At 38.8% G+C, this 25,498-nt stretch overlaps 1 protein-coding gene across 12 annotated transcripts in view; it reads right to left on the reverse strand.

The window, feature by feature from the left end:
• The window catches only part of MAP4K3 (mitogen-activated protein kinase kinase kinase kinase 3), a 107,561-nt gene that overhangs the window by 74,496 nt on the left and 7,567 nt on the right, over positions 1–25,498 (reverse strand). The gene's annotated exons all lie outside the window — the stretch shown is intronic.

Here is a 25,498-nt window from a genome sequence, read left to right on the forward strand (position 1 = left end):
CCACTGCGGCTGCGCTCACAGTGCTCAGCCCGGCTTGTGGCTGAATGGCGCTCCCCGTGGGAGCGCACTGCTCACCAGGGGGCAGCTCCTGCACTGAGTGTCTTCCAGCTGGTGGTCAGTACGCGTCATAGCAACCAGTCGTTCCACTGTTCGGTCGATTTGCATATTATCCTTTTGTTATATAGGATAATTCACATATCATAAAGTTCACTCTTTTATTATGTACAATCTAGAGGTTTTTAGTATATTCACAGTCATGTAACTATCACTACTATCTAATACTTAGAATGTTTTCATCGCACCAGAAATCTGTACTTAAAGCTATCAAGACACTTCTGATGTTCAGCCAGATTTTGGGATCTTGTCTAAGGCACTGAGCCCTTTGAGTTTTATGAAATATAAATACCAACTTCTAAGTCTGAAAGGGGTATTACAGGGATGGTTTTATGAAGGAGATACCGTTCAAACAGAGGTTTGAAAGATGGGCTGGATTAGAACAAACACATAAGAGGGATGGGGAAGAGGGCATAGAAAGAAAAGCATGAGCAAGGCCCAGGGACAGAAGACAGGCTATTTTGAGAATACTGGGCGGGCCAAACTTCAGGGTGTCTTTCATATAAATACTACCTTTCAGAGGGACATGGCTAATCCACAGCCGCTGCTGAAGAAATGGTTTTGTTTGCTTTTCCACCGTTCCGTGGACCAGGTAGAGTACTAGTAAGCCTACCACCAGGGCAATCCATTCACAGGAAGACTGATAGCCAGGGGGACATATACCCCTGGTTTGGCCAAGACAGTCCCAGTTTCTGTCTATTAATAGTGGCCACTTTCACTGTCAAATTTACAATTGAAATTTTATTTACTATGGTACATTATAAGGTCACTCTACCAAGAAACTCTGAGCTGATGTGAAAAGAAGAAACAGACCTATCAAATCTCAAAAACAGGGATCGGCAGACATGACTGTTTCTATCAATGCGGTTTTATTGGAATACAGCCACATTCATTTAAGGATTAGGGCCATGGCTGCTTTTACAATACAATGGTGGAACTGAATAGCTGAGAGAGAGCAAATGGCCCACAAAATCGGAAGTATTTACTTTCTAGCCCTTTAACCGGGAAAACAGAACCCTGCTGTAAAGCAGCACAGTCCAGTAAAACTTTGTTTTAAAAAACTTGCTGAGATTCTGACTGGAATTGCATTAAATCAGTAGATACAATTTGGGGAGAACTGATATCTTTGCTTATAGAGCCTTCAAGCAAAGTAGTACTTTCTATTCAGATTTTCTTTTCAATGAAAGATTTCATTGGGGTTTCACAATTACCAGCATACAGATCCTATACATTATTTTATTCCTGACGTCATAGTCATGTGTGGCTGGTGAACAATTGCACTAGACATAAAGGTTCAAAGAGTCTGAACTTGGAAAGTCTGGGAAATAGTGCCGTCATACAATGTAACCCAATGAGAAAATGATGCCCTAAAACTGTGCCAGTGCCTCAGCTAGCAGGACCTTGGGCAAAGGGAAGTTTTGAAGAACCAGGAAAGATAAGATTGAGAAGGCAGTCAATGAGAGCAGAGAACACAACACACGCAGAGAGAATAACAGAGACCCCTGAGGAAGGGACAGACTTCCAAAGCTGCCCTGAGGTCCTGACAACTTTCCAGTTCCACCGCACACGTGTCTCTCACAATAGCCTCTCTTTTCTTGAGTTAACTTGAATGGCTCTTTGTTTCTTAAAACCAGATGACCAATGATCTAAATTTCTAGGACTATATCATGCTAATTTTGAAAATAAAAACAGATTGAGACTATCATCCTAACTATAAAAAAATGTACTTAGCTAATGATTGAATATAGATGTGGAAAATAATCTGTGACTGAGAAAAGATAACATATCAATAACGTATTTCAAAGTCTAATTTTAAGTTGTTTGAAACCCAATATGGGTTTGTTCTGTATCAGTAACACCATTAAACAGAAATTGGTTGCCTCCTGCATGGGCTCCAACCAGGGAGCCCGTGCAGGAGGCAACCAATTGATGTGTTTCTCTCACATCAACGCTTCTCTCTGTTTTCCCTCTCTATTCCACTCTCCCTAAAAAAAATCGGCAGGAAAATATCCTTAGGTGAGGATTAACAACAAAAATAAGAAAGGAAAAAAGGAAGGAAGGAAGGAAGGAAGGAAGGAAGGAAGGAAGGAAGGAAGGAAGGAAGAGAGGGAGAGAGGGAGGGAAGGAGGGAGGGAGGGAGAAAGGGAAGGAAGGAGGGAAGGAAGGAGGGAAGGAAGGAGGGAGGGAGGAAACCTCCAGTGTCTATAAAAATCACCTGAGGTTTTGCTTTTGAAAATGTTAGACTAGAAATGAACGTTCCTTCCATTACAAATACTTAGATATGGCAGACAAGATACAACAGATATTCTTTTAAGTGCACTGCTGAACTCAAGAAATCTACAGGAGGCAAAAACAGAAAAATAGTAATTACCTCGGAGAAAAAAAAGTTGAATGGCTTTATTGAAAAAAATCAGAATAAGCAAGAGCTAAAGCCATGACCTGAACTTATACTTGGAATCTACACACTTGAATTTTGATTTTTATCAGATGTGGTGAAAGCTGTAATTGAGACATAAAACCAGGAATGCCCTTGAGAGGCCACAACTTTCAAGTGAAGGGTGTGTGTGTGTGTGTTCCCCTGACAAAGACAGCAAATAAAAAACTGTTTGAACCAGGCCCTCACTGGAATGTAGTCCCCTGAAAGCTCATAATTACAAGCTTATTCTCAGTTGGGTATAAGTTTACACTCTTGGAAGGACCAGGAGCCTGAAGCCAAGAAATGAACTTAAGCCGTTTCTGGGCATCAATCAGGAAGAGAAGCACATTTTCCGTCATGAAACATACATTCGCGTCAGTGGACAGTGGTTGGCAAACTGCGGCTCTGTGACTAATGAGTTTGCCGACCACTGACCTAGACTCTCGATTCCAATAATTACAGGCTGTTGTTGTTCCTTGTGATTAAGCCCCTACCCCAGTGGTCGGCAAACTCATTAATCAACAGAGCCGCAGTTTACCGACCACTGCTCTAGGAGATTCCTAAGTACTAGTACCTTTCCCCCCGAAAATAAGACATCCCCTGAAAATAAGACCTAGTGCAACTTTGGGAGAAAAGATTAATATAAGACACTGTCTTATTTTCGGGGAAACAGAGTAGTAGCCAAATATCAAATAAAAAATTTATCAAACCAAAAGAAAATAAATCATCAGAACAGCAAAAGCTATGGACAACAAAATTAAACTTGCAAGTTCACATTTTGGCATTAACAGATTCATGATATAAATTTAGAATTAAGTACACTTTAAAGTTTACAGAATTAAAAAGTGGCATTAAATATATGGGCCAGAAACAAAATGACAAATCTGAAACACCAAGGAGAGACGAAGTGAAGATAAAAAAGAGAGGTTAAGAGACATCTTTAAATCACCAAATCTCACAAAATCGTCTCCTGAAAGAGAGGTTAACACACACCTAATTAAAGTTTCAGAAGGAAAGAACAGAAATAGAAAAGAAGCAGTATATCAAGAGGTAGTGACGGAAATGTTTCCGGAATGGATAGAAGCATAAGACCTCAGATTTAAGAGACACACCAAGTCCCAAGGAAGATAAATAAAAAAGGAATCCACACCCAGATACATCATATAAAACTGCAAATCACCAAAGACACAGAGGTGATCTTTAAAATAAAGCTGAGAAAATGAGTCAGATTACCCACAAAGGAACAATTAGGCTTCTCAGAAAAATCAATAAAAGAATTATGTTGTACTGAGAGACTTTAAGTCAATCTAGTATTATATTTCTGGGTAAAACATCATTCAAAAAATAGGACAAAAATGATTTTTTTTGACACACAAAAATTGAGAGTTTACCAACAAAAGGCATAAGATACATTTTTCTAACTGTATATTTCAGGATAAAAAAAAAGAGTAGCAGAAATAAAGTCTAAAATGCAAGAAATAAAAAGAAAATAGGCAATCTTGGGTGGGTGATAAAAACATACACTGACAATTATAGAGAGCGATAATAATGCCTAATTTACGCCATTTTTAAAAGCTAGATCTTTTTAAAAAGCTGGAACACATACTGAACAAAATGCACGTAAATGGAAAGGCGTGCTTGACACTAATGTGTTCTAAGGACCTTGTACTGTCTGGGAAGTATTTAGAATTAGTGAGTAATTTGGAGTTTTGGGTTAAAAACATGCATTAAAATACAAGAGTAACATCTAGAATAACAAAATAATACATAGCAATGATTCTTGGTTGGAGAGGATATTGTCCCCATAAAGCAGCAATGAGTGAGGTGTTTGGAAAGGTGTGAGGCATTCTGGTTTGGACCAGTAACAGGGGATGATGATCGCAGGAGCCAAGGATTTTCAATGACCTGTTTTGCCTGCAAAGTGCCACACAATGATAGCCCCAGCCAAAATGCCAATAGCTCCTACTCTGAGAAATACCGGTCAGATCTACCAAAAAAGGAATTTAAACAATTCACTATGGAAATTAAACAAATCCAATCAAAAAGTCACCTGTAGATAGATGTGCTTTAAACAACAGACTCTTGGGGTTTACACATAACATATTCTGAAGCAATAGGTCTGAGGCGAGGCCTAGGAAGTTATGCTTTTAATAACTACCCGGGTGGCTGTGATGCAGCCTAATGAGGATGAGGTGGTGGATTAATGGGGTTTCAGAGACTCCTGTTAAAGGGACACACTCTGGAGGAGGAGACGGTCAATGCGGAGGAGAAATCCAGCAGCAGGGTGCAGGTGTCGGCAGAAGTTCACATGCACATACCACTATGTCTCCCCTAATAATAAACTGTAGATTGGAAGCATTTTTTTAATAGATTAATAACAGTATAACTAGAACCGTGCTTTTTCTTTTACATATTAGAAATAAAAATACAATAGAATGGTTCAGGTCACCATCAATAATATAATCCAACCCACAAATTACAAATGAACCCTCTATAAACAGATGGGGCAAAGGTCTGTCTTCAGAAGTCCTGGCCGTCCTCTGGCCTACATCCCTTGAGTAATGCCGCCCTTTATCCAGCAGTTCCTAACACCCTGGAGAAGCAGAGCAGTATTTCTGAAAGATGTTAAAGACATCCTGGGGTGGTGGGGAGCATTCCTTGGTTAGGGACTGAAAATAATTCCTACTATATTCTCTTCCTAGAGAGTGACAAAGCACAATAGCATATTAAAGACTCCGTAGATTCTACAGTAAGAACACCCATTTGCTTTTGTTTGAGTTCACATTTCCCACCATTATTCAATTAAGGGACTCCCAATTCTTCCCTCTTTATTAGGAAATTTAGGATTTAGAAAAAATACATTCACTTAAGAAATCTGTTTATTCACTATTGTATCATTGGCACCTAGGTCAGTGTCTGCAACACAACAGGCACTAAAACACAATGTTTGCTGAGTGAGTGGTTAAAATCAGTTACCTGCTAGTCAGTGTTTAAAAACCAGCCTGGGTGAATGAAGGCAGAGCACACACTGACTGATGGGTCTTCAGCAATATAAACACTCCCACTAAGGAAGATCAACTTGACATCTCAGAACATGAGCTGGGAAGAGATGCTCACAATCTCACTAGCACTAAAAGGCTCCAGGACATCACTGACAATGCAAGACGTATAGCTTATTTTGTGCAAATGCAGAATACCTCACTAATCTGTATCTCAGGAATGCAGATTGAGTTTTTCAGATAGTGGGGTAAATATTAAGTGGGGAAAAAATGATTATTTTTAATTCAAAGAAGAAATAAATATTCGTTAAGGGTACAGCACAAAATTTTACATTTTCTGTTAACTCAGCATGGTCAATTACCTATAAACTGTATTCAAGTCTTGCTCTTAAAGGTTACTGAGGTTTGTAAAGCTATTTGCCTTTTTACTAAATCATGGGTTCTTAACCTGGAGCCCAAGAATGGGTGGGACTTAGGGAGTCTAAGAATCCCAACACTGAATGCAAAATTAATACATATTCATGCAGGTTTCTAGGCAGAAAGTCTTCAGCTTTCATCAGATATCTCGAAGGTGTCCATAACCCAAAGCTTAAGAAGCACGTCTACAAACAGACCCAGACTGTTCTTCTTTAATTGGGAGAGTTTTGCTTTCCCCCCTCTCCTTAGCTTGTCGGTGGTTACTTCACTGTCAGTGTGCTGCTTAAGGCACCCCACCTCTTAATTTGCTCTGAGGGGGAGAAACAATAAGTGCGTTTGTTAGGAAATGTATTTTAATTAAATCACCTAGGGCTTCACCTAGGAATATGATGAAATAAAAATAAAATCACGAACTGACTATATTATTAAAAATAAACAGTATTTATTTATAAAGATAATTGATGTTTAATTATACTATAAAAACACACAAATTATTCTACCCAATAAAATATTTCTCACTAGAAGCCTTTGTTTCCCCCCCCAATCTGCTTATTTCAGGTAAATTCTGTTTTACAGAGAAATATACCCTTTAATGATATCAGTCATGAAACCTAGCCATTTGAAAACCCCACTTTTGCTTGTAGGAATCAGAATCTAACCATGAAAAAAAAAATGTATGTTGCAACAAACTTCCTATTTATTTTAAAATTACTTATATTTAGATCTGAACTGAGTGAACAAATTACTGAAAAATGTGTCTGCACTTGAGGACTGGATTTATATCTTTTACTAAAATCAGTGAAATGAAAAGGACATGCATATGCCTTTCTTTTGACACAAAGTTCCAGAGTTAAATATATTTATAAGACAGACAGACAAACTTTAGCTTCATCAAATTATGAATGATATTTTTACAAAGCACTCCTAGCAATGCTATTAAAACATTTTTATGCCCTGGCCGGTTTGGCTCAGTGGATAGAAAGAATATTGGCCTGTGAACTGAAAGGTCCCAGGTTCGATTCTTGTCAAGGGCACATGCCCAGGTTGTGGGCTCACTCCCTAGCGGGAGGCATGCAGGAAGCAGTCAATTCAATGATTCTCTCTCATCATTGATGTTTCTCTGAAATCAATAAATATATATTTTAAAAAAATGTTTATGTTACTACACTATATACAAATTTTTTCCCATTATTCCTCCTTTCACTACAAATTCATCAGTTATTACAAAAGAATGACGATATGAATACCACTTTTCCCACATTTCTCCTTTGTTCCCAACACCTTGCAACAGCATCTCATCTGCTCCTGCTCCTGCTGCTGCTGCTGCTGCTGCTGGACTTTTACTTCAACTGCATTGTGGTAATCCCAGAGGATGAACTGAAATGGGTCCAGCTGAAGGAGGGACAACATCGAAGGACAAAAGGATAGCAGACCTGAAATGATGACCGCTTCAACTAAAATACTAACTCAATGAGAATGGACAGAAATGGTTAAAATTCTACTTTATCCCAGGTTTGTTTAGCTTGTGGTTGCCCAGAGCCAAAATGAACCAGAACCACATTATATCCGCTTAAGGTATTATTTTCAGGAATAAGCAGCTATGTTTTTCTGCCACACTTTCAATCCAGAAGTGTCTAGAACAGTCCTCAAAGGAAGGGCCGTAATGGAGCAGGGCCACTGCTCTCCAATAAAGCTGTGCCTGAGCTCACTCAGGTTGCCAAGTATCAAGACAACATATCCTCAAATAAATTATACAAGAGTTTAGCCAGATGGGCAGGAAAAGAAATGTACTCTAGTAAGCTCACGTTATGGAAAAAAAAAGAGACCAGTGCAGAGAATAAGACAGGAGAATGTGCTTATGAGGCCAAAGACAAGACTCAACGGACAGGCATGGCAGTAGCTGGGGACCCGGATCATGGACAAGAGCTGCACTGACCTCACCAGCACTAATGAATACTATCTGCAGGCGCCACATTGTAGTGGGATAGTTGTGGTTTCTCATGATAATCTCACACAGGTCTTTAAAGGCTGAAGTAAGAAACTAGACGATAAGTTTCTATCAACCTTGGTCAGTGTTATATCCTCTTCCCAAAGTCTGGTCTGGAAAGAGAACTTCCTGTGAGTCAGAAAGAATCTGAATCCATTAAATGCTGCTGAGATAATCATCTCTAATTATTCCCCCAGAAATGGGAAAGTCACAATGTGGAGCAAGTATCTATGTATTCACAATTTTAGTCTCCTTAAAAATCTATTTTTTAATTATAAAATTAAACATTTCACAGAATATAACAAGAAAAGAGCACAAGTTAAAAAGTAAATGTTTCCCCCTTTTACTTTTATCTGTTTTGTCCCTTAATCCATGGGCAAACTAGAATTCCTTAAGAAACCCTTATTGCATTAAAATGAAACAGATAGGCAGATAAAATAATTCAGGTATGTATGCAAATATAAACCCTATCTAATAGAGAATATGCTAATTACTGGCACACCCGCACAATATGGCAGCACCCACAGCCAATAAAGAGGGAATGTGCTAATTGACTGCCACGCCCTCACAAGATGGCGGCGCCCACGGCCACAAGATGGAGGCACCCAGTCCCTTCAGCCCCACAGGGGAAGGCAGATGGGGGCGATCAGGGTGGCAGGGGAGGGCAGGTGGAGGCAATTGGGCCAGCAGGGGAGGGCAGTTGGAATGATCATGCTGGCAGGGGAGCAGTTAAGCGTCAATCAGGCCCGCAGGAGAGCAGTTAGGGGGCTATCAGGCAGGCAGGCGAGTGGTTAGGAGCCAGCAGTTCTGGATTGAGAGAGGGATGTCTGAGGGGTGCCAGATTGGAGAGGTGCTGGCTGGGCTGAGGGACCCCCCCCCCCAATGCACGAATTTCGTGCACCGGGCCTCTAGTTTACATATAAAAGCAATAAAGCACTGAGATTATGAATATATTCTGAGTTTGAACCCCAGCTGTCATTTATTATGGATACACATAATACACTTATTAGCTTGTATGACATTGGGCAAGTTCTTTAATCACCACATGCCAATTTCCCCATCTCTAAAATGAAAATAATGAATAAAGAAAACTACCTCATTATAGTTGTGAGGATTAAATTAGTCATTACTTGCAAAGCGCTTAGAACAGAGCAGGCAAATACTATGTGCTAAGTGTCAACTATTATTTATTATTAATCAAACTTACACATAAATACATAAAGTATCATTTTAAATTTGCAGCAAGGTATGCAATACTTATTCCCTTTGCTGCACTGCTGTTTTCTAAATATGATCAGATTCATGTTGTACTGTGAGGCACACTGTTAGCATTGCTCAAGTTACGTGGCACTTTACAGGTCAGTAAGAAGTCGACAAGAGAAGTAAACACTTGTGACAGGTAGTAAATACTTTTGACAGTACAGATCACGGTACTAATAATAGCCAGCTCAACGCAGGTCAGGCTGAGATTATGCTAAAACTGGTAGGGTGGAAGTGGTCAACAGGAGCCTTCACTCCAGCCAAGAAATGAAAGCATAGGAGCGAAGTCCACATCCAATGCCCATCTGCCATATTCTATATTTTCTCCCTGGTAGAATAAAAAGGCCATGGGAACCATCTTGCTTCTATCTTTGGGGTGGATGGGAGTTTTGTTTAGGAAGAAAGAGAGGGAAGAAAAGTCTACATTTAGCACCTCTTTAAAAGTAAGTAAAAGTGGCTCATTTTTAAAAAGTATTTTAGGAAGTTCATTTGTTAAGTGAAAGGTTAAGACAAAAAGCTACATTCTAGTAAAGGCTGTCCCTGCAGCCTAAGAACAAGGCAAGATAAGCCTGGCAATGACTTCTAGAGAATAAGCAGCGAAGTCACGGCCACATCACTCAGAGAAATCTGAGCACTTACATGGAAACAGGGCCAAAAAGTTGACGGCTCCCTGTTACAAGCATACATTTTAGTGTTTGTTACTAGAGACTGCTCTGAGTGGAGACCTTTGTTCTCTTATCTCAGATCCAGCAGGGTAAGTAATATTTATATGGGGGAGGGTTAAATCTGATTTTTTTTAAAAGGTATTTTATATTTCTGGGAACTTCTAAAAGCATGCTCACAAAAAGGAAAACAAGTTGGCGAGTTTAAAAACAAGAACCCAATCCCGTGGCAACATAAGCAGGCAATTTACTCAGGCTTCTCTTCTGAGCTCAAGACCCACATAACCAGCTAGACAATCCCCCTGTCCCCTATACCTCAAGTTCAACCTTCCCCTCAAAACCCTGCTTCTCTCCAGGTTTAATGCCATCGTGCAATACCATCCATTGTCCAAGCAGAACCCCACAACCCCGCATCTGAATCCTTCCCTGCCATGCCCCACCTCTCCATTCACAGCATTACCGTATTTTTCCGTGTATAAGACGCTCCTCCACCACCTGCCACTTTTCCAACCCCAAATTAAGAAATCAATATTTTAAACATTTTGCGGTTTTCCTCTGAAGGCCTTCTTTTTTTGGCATCTTAAGGAATTGTTCTTCCTGTTTTCTCTACTGTCTGATTACACATACACTCAGTGGGAGGAGGTCAAATTGTCTCTCTGCAGCTCTATTTCCATGTTCTTTTGCACAGCTGATTACATTCAGTTTAAATTTTGAAGAGTAAGACAATTTCTTCTCAGTATTTATCTTTTTATTTTTATTTTTTACATCTTTATGAGCTCAGAACAGTCTGATACCTGTTGCATCTGTGCACTCTCCACCTCCAATTACGGCATCAGCTGACATCAGTAACAATAAAACTCGTGATTGGAGGAAACCTGCTTGACAAGGTATGGGCAGTTGCACACCCTCGTGGCTCCTTCCTTGGCTGACTTCCGTGAATAAGATGCCCCTTGATTTTCAGTCTAACGATTTTATTTTTAAATATCTTTTATTGATTTTTTTTTTATAGAGAGGAAGAGAGAGGGATCGAGTTAGAAACATTGATGAGAGAGAAACATCGATCAGCTGCCTCCTGCACACCCCCTACTGGGGATGTGCCTGCAACCAAGGTACATGCCTTTGACCAGAATCGAACCTGGGACCTTTCAGTCCGCAGGCTGACACTCTACCCACTGAGCCAAACTGGTTTCGTCTCAGTCTAACGATTTTAGAAAAAAATAGCACCTTGTACACAGAAAAATATGGTATGTTTTACTGAATCTCTTTACTTCTCTGTTTCTACTCCTAGTGTCCCAGAGTCCAGCCACAATCATCTCTTCTTTGGGATACCCAACAGACAACTCCAGTCTGTCTTGACTTTTACAATTCACACATCTAGATTTTCACTTTTATCAGCACAGGCTGCTTATAATATTTCTTTAAAGAGCTTTTAAATACCTGTTACATGTTTGCTTTCTGTTCCTAATACTAATAAGTAAATACTATTTATACCTTTGCTTTTTATTTCTTGGGTGATCTCACAGAAGTTGGTCTTTTTTTTTTTTTTTTTTTTTTACCTCTTTTCAAGTAACCAGCTTCAGGTTTTATTGATTAGCTCTTTTTCTTTTTTCCTCTTCAATTTCTGCTCTTCCTTCTGGTGCCTATGATTACTCTGATCTTTTTCTAATTCCTTGGGGGTGAACACTTAATCACTTCAGTTTTTGTTCTTTCTTGTTTTTAATATATAAATTTACAACTGTAAATTTTGACCACAAGTCCTGTTTTATCTGTATACATAGTTTTGATAATTTTACATTGGCATAAATACTGTGCAATTTTCCCTTTAACTAAATGAGTAATGCAGTGGTTTTTAGCTTTCAAAAGTATGGTGCCTGGCCAAGATAGAATAACAGGGACCAGTTTTATCCTTACTCTGAAAAAAACCAAAAAAATAAACAGTACATTAAACCAATGCCTTTAAGACATTGAACATCCAGTGTAAATAGAAAAACAAAACCTTACAGAACTCTCCAGCTGTCCCAGCTGACAGCCCAGGGATAATTTCCAGACCTCAGTGCGGGAAGGCAGATGGAATCTGATGGTCTCCCTGAGTTGAGGAGATGGAGCTGGGAACATGGGGAAACCAAGTACTCGAAGGAAAAAAACTACATAGAGAATAACTTTCAGAGATGTGTAGAGAGTCCATCTCCATCTCCAATTTTCAGCTCAGTATTGATCCCTGCATGCGTGTGAGAAACACCTCCGGCAGAGCAGAAATATCGGGTCTAGTAATAATTAATGTCGTTTTAAAACATTCGTTTAAAATCTTGCTTGGCGTTGACTTGTATTGACATAACCTTCAAACACGTGGTATCTACAGAACGTGTGAAGTGCAATTAACAAGTTTTGCTTGAAAAAGTTTGTGTTTGGTTTGGTTTTTGTTGCAAAACTAGGGCTAAGAAGATGGTGGATGAAGAGCATATTCGGCACTGCATGCTTTACGAGTTCCAATTAGGAAGAAAAGCAAGTGAGGCTGCAAAAAACATCTGTAGTGCTCTTGGTCAAGATGCAGTTAGCACCAGAAAATGCCAGCGTTGGTTTGAGAAATTTCGCGAGGGAAATTTTTCGTTAGATGACAAGAGTGGTCGAGGCCGTGTGTCCAATTTTGATCAAGAAGCTCTTCAAGCTCTTTTGGTGCAAAATCCTCAAGTTACCCAACAAGAGCTTGCGGCAACTTTAAATTGTTCACAAAAAACAATTTCCAATCAATTGCGTGCACTTGGCAAAGTCCAAAAGTTTGGAAAATGGGTTCCTCATGAGTTGACCGACAACAACCGTAATCAAAGAGTCACAATTTGCAGTTCGCTCCTCTCTCGTCAAAACCGTTAGCCGTTTTTAGAGCAAATAGTTACCGGAGATGAAGAATGGGTGCTGTATGTTAATTTGAAAAGGCGGCCTCAATGGTTGGACAAAAATGAGGCTCCGCAGCCCATGCCAAAACCTGACTTGCATGCGAAAAAAGGGATGTTGTGTGTTTGGTGGAATTTTAAAGGAATTCTTCATTATGAACTTTTACCATCTACCCAAACCATTACAAGTGCAGTGTATAGTGCCCAATTGGAAAGGTTAGCCCAAGCTTTAAGAGAAAAAGAACGGGCGTAATTCTTCACCACGATAACGCACGACCGCATACTGCAAGAATCACTGCTGAAAAACTGCGCCAGTTGGAATGGGAAGTTCTCCCTCAACCTGCATATTCTCCTGATATTGCCCCTTCCGATTACCATTTGTCTCATTCTTTGCAAAACTTTCTTCTTGGAAAAAAAGTTAATAATGAAGAATGCCTCAAAAATGCATTGACCGAATTTTTTGCATCAAAATCACAAGAATTTTACAACAGAGGGATTAAAATGCTTCCTGAGCGTTGGGCACAAGTAGTAGAAAACAACGGCAACTATATTGTTGATTAAATTTTGTTGTATTGTTTAAATAAATTCGATTTTAAAAAAAAGGTATTAGAAAACGACATTAATTATTACTAGACCTAATACCAGAGAGGAGAAAGAACCATTTCCAATGTGCATTAACGTCGAGGTAAAGATCTTATTCCTACCACTTAGACTAGAAAACTTCATAATTTAAGAGGCAGTGGGTCAGAGTGCCCTGAAGGATACTGCCTAGCATTGGGGAAAATTAGCCCTAATCTACAGACTGCTCTGTTCTCACCTAACTCAGTTTAAAAACAAACCTCAAAGGGGTCTTGTTTCCAAAGTAATTTGGTACCTCTGAACAAAGCTCAAGAATGCTAATGAGAATACAGCATACAAGGTAAAAACCACAATGTCTGGAATAAAAGTTACTGAGCATGTAAAGCAGCAGCAACATATAAACCATAAAATGGGAAGAAAAAATAATCAATGAAAACAGATCCAAAAAAAGAATTAGACAAGGACATTAAAATAATAAAATATTATAAGTATATTTCATATACTTATGAAAGTAATATTGAGTAAGTTAAGGAGAAACATGAAAAATAAAAAAGACCCAAGTCCTATTAATAGATGAAAACTAAAGTAACTGAGATTAAAAAAATAATAATAATACACTGGATAGGATAATGCAAATTAACCACCACAAATGAAAAGATTAGTAAAATTAAAAAAATTGCCAATATAAATTATGCAAAGTGAAATAGAGAAAAACAAACAAAAAAAAGACTGGAATAAAATGAACAAAGCATCAGTTGGCTGTGGAGCCACCTCAAGTGGCCTAATAAATAGGTAAACAGGAAAGTTTTTGAGTAATGGTCAGAATTTTTCCAAATTTGATGAAAGTTATAAACCTACATATCCAAGAAACCTTAATGAACTCCCAGACAAGAAACATGCAGAAAACAATAAGGCACATGATTACAGATGCTTAAAAAAGGATAAAATGAAAACTATTAAAAGCAAAAAAAATCCCCACATAAAACGCCATATATTAGTACAAAGGAACAAAATTAATAACAAAAGACTTGCAGTTGAAAACAATGCAAACTAGAATATAGTGAAGAAACATCTTAAAATACTAAAACAGTCAACCTTAAATTATATTCCAAGTTTTTAAAGATCTTTCAAAAATAAAGAGGTCAGACATACTGAAGCTCAGTAACGGCATCACCGTCAAACTTCACTTGGAGAGATACTAAAGAGAATCTTTTAACAAAAAACGGTACCTGACAAAACGCATTGCCACAAAGGACTAAAAAGTACCAGAAATAATAAGTATGATATATAAAAGGCTTTCCTTAATTTTCAAATCTCTTTAAAAGATAAATGACTGATTAAAGCAGAAATAGAAACGGTGAATTATAGGTCTTATAACTTGTACAAGTGAAATGCAGTGTGTGGCAAAAGTAGGTTTACAGCTATGAGTATGCAAAAACAAATTATTCTTGCATTATTGTTGATGACTGTATTATTTTTCCACACGAACAACTGTAAACCTACTTTTGTCCTACCTTGCATATGACAACAGAACAAAGGACAGAAGGGGATAAATGCATCTATGCTGTTGTTAGGTCCTTAGGCTGCAAATGAAGTGGTATAAAATTAATCGAAAGTTGGTAGATAAATTAAAGATATATACCATCAGTTCTAAGGCAACCACTAAAAATATAAAAGAGGATAGATAATAAAAATAATACATCATATAAAGTATAAAAAAATACTCAATTCAAAAGAATTGGCAATGAGAGGGAAAAGGAAACAAAGAACAGATGGGAAAACAGAAGACAAATAGCAAAATGACAGATTTAAACCAAACCATAGATATGCAAAATTATTAAATCATTCAATTTGAATATATGTAGTTTACCAAATACCAATTACACCTCCATAAAGTATCATTTAAAAAGAAAATAAAAACCTTAAAGGTCACTTCCACACTGTAAATTTTCTTGGCATCCACAGGCAGAATCAGTATTCATTCCACATCATAGAACTTAAAATATATTTCTAAAACAAATCGCTCTATATGTTATTTGTATGTTTGTTTTCCCTGTTTAGGCTGTGAGCTCCCAGATCGTCATATTTATATTTTTATACCCAGGGTCAGTGTGTGTGTGTACAATACATGTGTGATTCACTGAATTTATTAAAAACAAATGAAGACATACAAATGCAGTTTTCAGTAAATGAAGTTGAAGGCTTGAAAATAGGTACTGAATGGGAACATGAAAGGGAGTTAAAGATGAGTAGCTGAACCTCATTAAAGATCCATTTGAAGCTGGGTTAGCTTTTCCTATATAATATATAATAGCCTAATATGCTAAGTATCTTGTTGTCGGTTCAACCAATCAAAACAAAATATGCTAATGTATGCTAAGGCCACTTAACTGCTCGCTAAGACGTGCACTGACCACCAGGGGGCAGACAGCTGATTGGTTGACCAGTTGCTATTACGTGCATCGACCACCAGGAAGTAGACTCTCCGGCTGGTAGGTTAGCTTGCTGCTGGGGTCTGGCCGATTGGGACTGAGAGATGGGCCAGACATGCCCTGGAGCCCTCCCTCGGCCCCCTCCCCAATCGTACACTGGTGGGGTCCCTTGACCTGGCCTGTGCCCTCTCCCAATCTGGGACCCCTCAGGGGATGTCAGAGAGCCAGTTTCAGCCCGATCCCTCAGGCCACTGCCCTCTAGAGGGCGCCAGACTCAGGGCTCATGGCTGGCGAGCCCTGCTGAGGCAGGTAGCAGCTGCAGGTGGCGTTCCACTGCAGGTTTTAGCCCTATCCCTGCAGGCCACCTAGAGGGACCACACCAGTGCACAAATTTGTGCACTGGGCTGCTAGTGGTAACATGTTACCAAACTGAGTGAGGTGTATAAAGAAACTCTCAACTACTTTGTGACTTTTTATAAATCCAAAACTCTTCTAAAATAAAGTTTATGCAAAATGTAAGGAATTAAACAATTAAATTTTTTAAAAAAATGTTATGAGTTTTCAAAGAGGAGTTTAAATTTTGGTCAGATAAAAATGTATTAACAACTGATCATATCAAATAAATGATAATTTCTGCAAAAGATGTTGCTAAAAAAATTAGATCCGATTCAGGTTAGTTAGTTTTCAGGCTTTTATAAAGCCCACCAAAATAAGTTAAATTATATTTTAAAATACTTTGCCTAAAATTTTAGAAAACATAGTCCAATTTAAATTTCAGACCTTTCATATGATCACTTATAAAAGTAATGGTTATGTTATGAAAACATTCTTCAAACTTTAATTCAAATACTGCATTTCAGCATGATAAAAAAAACAGCTAAAGAAATATCAACACAAACAATACAAGCTGTCTGCAAAAATAGCAACTCTGCCCAGTAATTAACAGAAACCTTCAATTTTGGTTTTTGAAAGAAAAACAAAAACAAAAACAAAAACACAGCTTGTCCAACTTCATGTAACCAGTTTACTGAAGGAAAAAAAAAAAATCCCTCAACATTCCAAATCAAAACATCTTATTCGATTAACGGACTCCAGCAGTGTTACTGAGTCAACACCACAGCACTAACCAGAAACATAAGATCCCTAAAAGAAACATGAGACCCCTTAGCCAACACAATGACTATGAAATGAAAATGACGACTTATTTATTACTATTCGAGCTGGATGACAGTAAAAAAGGTAAACTTACCTCTGCACGTGGCCTGTTTCTACCAAAGGCTTTACATTTTATACTCTGCTCAAAGCTCTTTGAAGGTTTGGGGTTAGCTTTTATTGAAGGGAGGAAGGGCGGTGTTGCATGGGGTGGGGACAGATGTACCTCGGAACAGAGGAGGGAAAGATCAACACGTTTTTATTATATAATGACGTTGTCTATCTGGTTTCCTAACCCTTGGTGCCTTCAACACTTTCTTGTTTCTGCCAACTTTGTCACCTAAGAAGGGTGTGGAGGAAGACAGACGAGGGCGCAGGGACAGTGGGAGATAAATCTAAAACTATTCCCAAGGCACTGAAAGAAAAACACGAATCCCAAAAAAGATTCTAATGATGCACGTGTTGGAAGAAAACTCTGGTAACCGTTGTGGGTAACCACTATCTCTATTTACTCCATTATTCTTACCTGTTTCAACTAGAAAATATTCAGTAACTTGTAAAAGCAAACCTTTTCCTGAACACCTTAACTTTCACATACATGTGTACTTCCAGCATAGGTCTGCTATGTCATAGTTCATTCATTCACTCACATATCATACCTCAAAGGGAAGGCTGAAATCATGACTCTTGAAGTACCTGAATCCTTGGATACTAAAGAGAGGAGGATGTTGGCTAAGAGCTTCTCTTCCTTTGAAAACGCACAGCAGAAGATGCCCTTTCTCTTGGCTCCCATCACTGAAGAATTCTTGCCCTCACGTTTGCTCTTTCTTTTTTCACTAGTTATGTAGCCTTACACTGGGCCTTTTAAATCCGCTACTCAACCACTCGGGGGGTGGGGTGGGGGGGGAGGGTAGGATAGGTTAAAGAGGAATGGGATGACACTTTCCTACTTAAATATATTATCTCATTCATTCTATCCAAAATCTAACTCTACATCTTGCTTCACTTAGCATTCCAATCTGTCCAGACCATCTATGCTCCAAGCATTCCCTGTCGTCATTAGTCTAATTCATATCATTACCATTCACTCTTGGACTGGCGCACCATCTTCCAGATAATCTGAAATATCAGATTGAGGCTTAATAATTCACCTCACATCACAGCTACCTGTCCCTGCCATCAAGTAGTTGTTAGTTTTCTGTTCAAACATCTTCAATGGTTCCCTTATTTCTATCATATTTATCATATACCCTGGAGACAATTTCTCAAGACCTATTTTGGTCTCACCTATCTCTCTAGAGCAAAACATGATTACAAAGCATGGGTTCTGGAGTGCGAACTGCCTGAATTCAAATCCTGGTTTTACCATTTACTAGGCGCATGACTTTGGGCCTATTCTTGAACTGTCTTTTGTGCCTCAGTTTCCACATCTGTAAAATGGAAATAATAATGCCTACTTTATAAGGCAATAAGGATTAAAATGAGAACACACATAGAGTGCTTACTAGTAAGATCATGCCCAGTACATAGTAAATACTCCATAAATTTGCTATTATCATAATTAGTTATTAATATCCAATATTTCCATTATTCACCAACTAGAGGTGCACAAAATTCAAGCACAGGAGTGGGAGTGGGTGGATGGGTATGTGTCCCTCAGCCCAGCCTGCACCCTCTCCAATCTGGGACATCCCTCTCACAATCCAGGACTACTGGATCCCAACCACTCACTTGCCTGCCTGCCAGATTGCCCCTAACTGCTTCTGCCTGCCAGCCTGATCACCCCCTAACCACTCCCCTGCCAGCCTGATTGACACATAACTGCTCCTTTGCCAGCCCCCAACTGCCCTCTCTGTTGGCCCAGTCACCCCTAATTGTCCTCCCCTGCAGGCCTGATTGCCCCCAACTGCCCTCCCTTACAGGCCTGGTCCCTCCCAACTACCCTCCCCTGCTGGCCACCTGTGTCTATTATACATGGGGCGGCCATCTTGTGTGTCAGAGCGATGGTCAATTTGCATAGTACCCTTTTATTAGATAGGATAAATATCATTTGTAATTTGGCATGTTTCCTACATGATTCCTTCTTGTTTATTTCTCCTCCACTGGGTCTTCATTCTGCACTATTTACTTCAACTACAATGCCAACCACTTCACCTATTTACCGTATTTTTCGGACCATAAGACGCACTTTTCCCCCCCCAGAAGTGGGGGGAAAAGTCCCTGCGTCTTATGGTCCAAATATAGCCTACACATATACTTTAAAAAAAATTTTTTTTACTTGCCTGGCTCTGTGTGGTCTCTGTGTGCTTGCCTGGCTCTAAAATGGTTCTAAATGCTGCTGTTTACTTTACAGGGTTGATTACATGTGTTTATGACTGTGATGTTTTGTTTTAATGCACATAAAATATTTTAGGACACTATTTGTTTCAGGATCTTTTTTTCTTCATTTCCCTTCTCTAAAAACTGGTGCGTCTTATGGTCCGGAGCGTCTTATGGTCCAAAAAATACGGTAAATCTAAACCACATTTCAGACCCAGTTTTCATCATGTCTCTTCTAAAAAGCCTTCCCTATTCAGCCATGGACTGTAATTATTATCTGATCTCCTAAACTTTTATCAAGCATCACATAATTCAATACATAATCACAAATGCTCCATACTACTTAATGGTATAATTAAATTATATAGCACTATCTCCTAATCTAGTCCGTTACCTCCTTGAGGAGAGGAAAGACTTCTGCATCAGACATGCTACAAAGCTCAACACAGATGTTCAATAACTACGAAGGGATACACCCAGAAAAGTATAAAAATGATATGGCTTTAGAGGGAAGGATATTACAAAAGATGTCACCATCTCCCCTTCCTTCTGAATCATTAATCACTAACCAGCATTCTTTGCCAACCATCCCAACAACTCCAAAAACCACTCTGCAGACAGCAAGTACATCCTCCTAACTGGACTCAATGGACCCCAGGCTTTACCCCTCCAGTGGTCTGCTACACCTGACTCCATGCTACGACTTTTTAATAACTTCTAGCCATCTATGGTTGAACAGACAGTTACAGAGGGAAGACCAGGAGGAGACAGCCATTTATAAGCCAGAGAAAGGCAGCAGAAGAAACTAACCCAGCCAAAACCTTGATTTCAGACTTCTAGCCTCCAGAACTTTGAGGAAACAAATTTCTATTAAGCCACCCAGTCCAGGACACTATGTTATGGAAGCCCTAGCAAATTAATAAAAGAACCCAGAAGTAGGCCCATACAAATACAGTCAACTGCTCTTTAACAAAAGCAAAGGGGCAATTAAATGGGAAAAGAATGACCTTTTCAATGATGATACTGGAACATACATCCACATGTAAAAAAAGAAGTGAATCTAGACACAAACCTCACACTCCTCATAAAAATAAACTTCAATAGGTCACAAACCTAAATGTAAATTGTAAAACTATAAAGGTTCTAGACAACGAGAGAAAATGTTGGTGACCTTGGTTTGTGTTGGGCAATGAGTTTTAAGATATAAAGTTACAACCAATAAAATTGAAAAGCTGGACTTCATTAAAAGCTTTTGCTCTGCCCTGGCTGGTAAGACTCGGTGGCTGAGCATCAGCCTATGAATCAGGAGGTCCTGGTTCTATTCCCGGTCAGGTCAGCACATGCCCGTTTTGCAGACGCCATCCCCAATGGGAGGCGGAAGATCAATGATTCTCTCTCATCACTGATGTTTCCATCTCTCCCTCTCCTTCTCTCTCTGAAATAAAAAGATATTAAAAAACAAACAAACAAAACACAAATGAGCTATCGTGTCACAAAAAGACACAGAGGAACCATAAATACTAAGTAAAAGAAGTCAGTCTGAAAAAGCTACATACCAGATGATTCCAACAATATGCCATTCTGGAAAAGGTAAAACTATGGACACAGTAAACAGGTCAGTGCTTGCCAGAGGTATATAAAACAATAATGAACACTACTCTGAGAGATTTAAAAACATTGTATAATCAAAATAAGATACAATGCGGAGTAAAAAGGCAGGAATTGAAATTAGACATTGTAAAGTCCATATACTGAGACTACTTCTTCAACTGGCATTTGTCGTATCTTGGATATGAAACATTATATCTCACATTTCCTAATATAAACCATTACTTTAGGCGGAATGGTTGTCTATTACCTCTTTGGCCAGTTTGGTCCCACAGCAGTACTTTTATCCTCATTACTCCTTTGGTATGGCTTTCCTCATAATTCTATACAAATACAAACACAGCACTTCTTTAATTCCCAGGTCAAGATATATTCTTTTGGGAAATCTTCACCGGATTAACCCCAGTTTACCTTTCACTTACACTGATTTTCTTTATAACATGTTATTCTTTTAACTGTTAAAAATACTCCCTTAACATATTTTGTTTCAACCAGAACACACACTCCTTAAAATCAGGGGGGAAAAACTCTTTAAGATTTTATAAACAATATAGTACAGTATTATTTATTTTTCACTTAAGAATGGAGAAAATCTTAAATTATCTCTATATACATACATATATATATACATATATACATACACACACACACACACACATATATATATAAAAGCCAAGCGATGGGAACGATGGAACGGCCGGAATGACCAGTCACTATGACATGCACTGTGATGGACAACTGGCCCGACTGGGGCTCCGATCAGCTCCCCTCCAACCCCCTATGCTCCCTCCATCCAGCCTGCCTGGCCCTTGATTGGCTTTCCCCACCCTTATCAGGGGCAGGACCAGCCAGCCAACTGCCTGTGGTCCCTCCCCCACACCTGTCCATCTCCATCCCATCCGTGCATGACTTCATGCACCAGGCCTCTAGTTTTTCTTTAATAAGCTTAAAAATATAAATTTTGCAAGATATACACACAAATATCTCATATAAAAATAAATCAGGTTTCTAAAGACTTTGTTCCAATCTTTAGATAAGAAAGCTAAAGTACATAGCTTTTAACATAGTCATTTCCCGTTTTCTTTTCACTTTTGCCAATTTTAAAAGGCGTCCATATGCTCACAGCTAAAAATACTCAAGGTTAAGTCAAAGGAAGTCAGACATCACTAGCACAGTGAGGATTTTAATACAAACTAAAAACGTTATATTTTATTAAATAGTTATATTTATTAAAATATTAGTAGAAAAAGCTAGAGATAAAATCTATAAGTAAAAAATAAAAAAGGTAAAACATTGATGAGAAGACCTACATAAATAAATGGAGAAAAATACCGTATTCATAGATCAGAAGACTCAATGCTGTGGGGAACTCAGTTTTCCAAAAAACTAAACTACAGATCCCACACAATCCCAATAAAATCCCAGTAAGCTACATATGTGATAAAATGTCATAAAATCATGCACAAAGACATGGAAAAAGTGGGTGCATGAAAAAGATAGTGAAACCCATGGGCTAGTTAATTACACTGTGCTAATCAATCTCCTGGTTTTGATAATGCACTATAGCTATGAAAAGATGATATAAGAGGGGAAGATAAATATTGGGTGCAGAGACCTCTTCGTACTCTTTTTGCTAAACTTCCAATGAGTTTATAATTATTTCAAAATATGACAAAATAAAATCTCAGGAGATTTCTATATAATTTGAAAAGCTTATTCTAAAATTTATACAGAAAAAGCAAAGGACCTAGAATAGATAAGACAACTGCAAAAAGTAGAAAACAGTTGAAGGACCCACCACCTGATTTCAAGGCTTTCTATAAAGACACAGTAAACAAGTCAGTGAAATAGTGGTGAAAGTACAGCCATACAGCTCAAGAGAACAAAACAGAGGCCAGAATATATCTACACATGTCTTGTCAAAGGCGCCAAGGCATGTGCGCCTTTAACAAGACATGTAGGAAGTTCATTTGTAGGAAGTTCTAGAAGAGCTTTTCTAGTGACAGAAATCAGAGCAGTGATTGCACAGGATGGGGGAAGCACACAAAGGAACTTTCTGAGGTTAAGAAAATGTTCCCTCTTCATAAGGACATGACTTACACAGTCACATATATATCAAAACTCATCTAACTGAACCACACAAGGTCTATGCATTTCATGGTAAATAAACTATAATTTAATTTTAAAAATATACAAAGCCTTGTAACGTATTTGTCTACAATAAAATATATCAAAATACAAAAAACAGTATTCTCTTGGGAGTTATTATTTTAATCCTTATCGTCTCATTATTCTTTCTTAAAAATGCACATATATCATAAACCAGAATAAAACAAGAAACATTTTAAAACTCGATGCCATTAAAAAAAAAAAAAATCTAGCCCATAGTCCTGTTCCACTCACCTATTCCTTATGTCAATCACCCTCCCAACCTGTAAGACTCTTCTTCAACAGGACATATCTTTGTTCATCCTCCTGGTATTCCCTCAGTAAGAGCTGGGAGAAAGGTACTGACCCTTATCAGTTTCTATTAGTTCAAAAGACACTGTTAAAGAATTGCTATTCTCCATGGGGGGCGGGGGGAAGGTATTATTAGAGTTTCTATAGAAACTCTAAAGGAAATAATGAAATCTCACAGATACCGCTTTATTTCCTAATAAAACACGTAACATTCTGAAGTTCCCTTTGAATCACTGTTCTCCATCCCATTTTCCTCCACAAAGCTGTCAAATGTTTCTACAAGATGCTTTTCACCTGGTTTCCCCCTTTTCCATTTCTTCTTTTTGTCTGGCCTGTCACCATTTACCTCGTCACCGGCTTGCACCATGTAATCTTCTGAGTCTAACACAATTCCGAAAATCCCTGGAATTATTTTTTGAGACTCTGAAAGGTCAAAACTATTTTGCTCGTAATACTAAAAAGCCATGTGCCCCCTTTTTACTGTGTTGGTTTTTTTCACTAATAGTGCAAAAGCAATGATGGTCCAACTGCTAGTGTCTTGTACACACCGAGGCGGCGGCCCCGTGATGCCCGGGCAGTCACCCTATTCCTCACGGCCAGCACGCACGGGGGAAAGAAAGGCCAGTTTCATTTAAGAACGCCCTTGCTGAGGCAAACACATAAATTAATCATACTAGGTCGTGGCCCTTGAATGCATGTCATTTTAACATTTTATGTGATGAGATGCTGCATACCAGGGTGCAATGGCTGTCTCCGAGAACAGCATGTGTGACTGTCAGTTGCAAACGGCACTAGGCCACTTTTCCACAGAACACCATCTCTACTGACAAACTGTGATTATTCATGCTTACATATTTGACATTTCCAAGAAAATGAACTGAATGGATCTGTGATTTCAATGAAAAAAACTAACAGTGTTTGTTGCAAGTGATGCATTTAGTCATTTCAGACAGAAATTTGAATCTTGGTAAACGTCTATCCACTGTCAATAAATTAAGACTGTTTTGTTTTTTTAAACAGAAAGTACTTTCTTACCATCTCAAATGTCTAAGAAGAGTTTAAATGTCTTATTTGAACATACCTAATTTTATGGCCAAATCTAAAATGCTTCTTCAGGGTTTAAGAACTAAGATAGGTACCCACAGTTATCATCTCAGGTCAAGGCAGCTGGAATTCTGAAGTGTGGCATCTTCCAGAACAACAACAAAAAGGATAGTAAGAAACAAAGCCACAGCAGAAAACATGATTTTCACCTCTTGAATCTAAGGCCTTTGGTATTAGGGAACAAAGTTCTCTTCCTAAAAGCTAAATTTAGTCACATAAAAAAGTAGTATGCAATAGGTGCATATATTTAAAATGACAGTATCTTCATATATATATATATGTGTGTGTGTGTGTGTGTGTGTGTGTGTGTGTGTGAGAGAGAGAGAGAGAGAGAGAGAGAGAGAGAGAGAGAGAGAGAGAGACCGAGACCAGAGGGCAGACGCTAAACGCCAGAATGGAAACGACAGGCATGGAAACATGGAACAGACTGATGAATCTGAGTAAAGGGGGGAGGGAAGGGCCGGAAGAGAGCAACCAAAGATCTTATATGCATATAGCGGCCTGGTCAGTGCACTGGTGGGGTCCCTCAGCCTGGCCTGCGCCCTCTCACAATCCAGGACCCCTCAGGGGATGTCAGAGCTAGTTTCAGCCGGATCCCCGCAGGCCAGGCCAAGGGTTCCCACCAGCGCACGAATCCATGCACTGGGCCTCTAGCACATAATAACAGTTATGAGCATGGCTTAATTTGCAGAAAATACTTACATTAAACCTCCTGACTTAATTTAGGCTAAATAATAATCCACAATGCTTAATTCATTCTGTACCCATGACTGCCAGTGGTCTAGGTCAAGTCCAATGCCACCTCCACTACAAAACTTGCTGTGATTTCTCTCAACCAGAAACAAGGATCTCTTTCCTCTAAACTCATGTAGCACAAGTTTATTCCTCATGTCAGTTCATTTACTCATTCCACAAATATTTACTAAAAGTCTAATATGCATCAGGCATTCTTTCAGGTTCTAACCACACAGTAAAACAAAAACCCCCAGCTTCCTGCATTCACATTCTCATGCAGAGAAAGGCAATGAAGAAATAAATATGAGGTGATGCATACCACAATGAAAGTTGGGAAAAGGAGCAAATTTTCTATGAAGCTAACAA

Source organism: Pipistrellus kuhlii, unplaced genomic scaffold (genome assembly GCF_014108245.1).
Source record: "Pipistrellus kuhlii isolate mPipKuh1 unplaced genomic scaffold, mPipKuh1.p scaffold_m20_p_13, whole genome shotgun sequence".
Taxonomy (NCBI): domain Eukaryota; kingdom Metazoa; phylum Chordata; class Mammalia; order Chiroptera; family Vespertilionidae; genus Pipistrellus; species Pipistrellus kuhlii.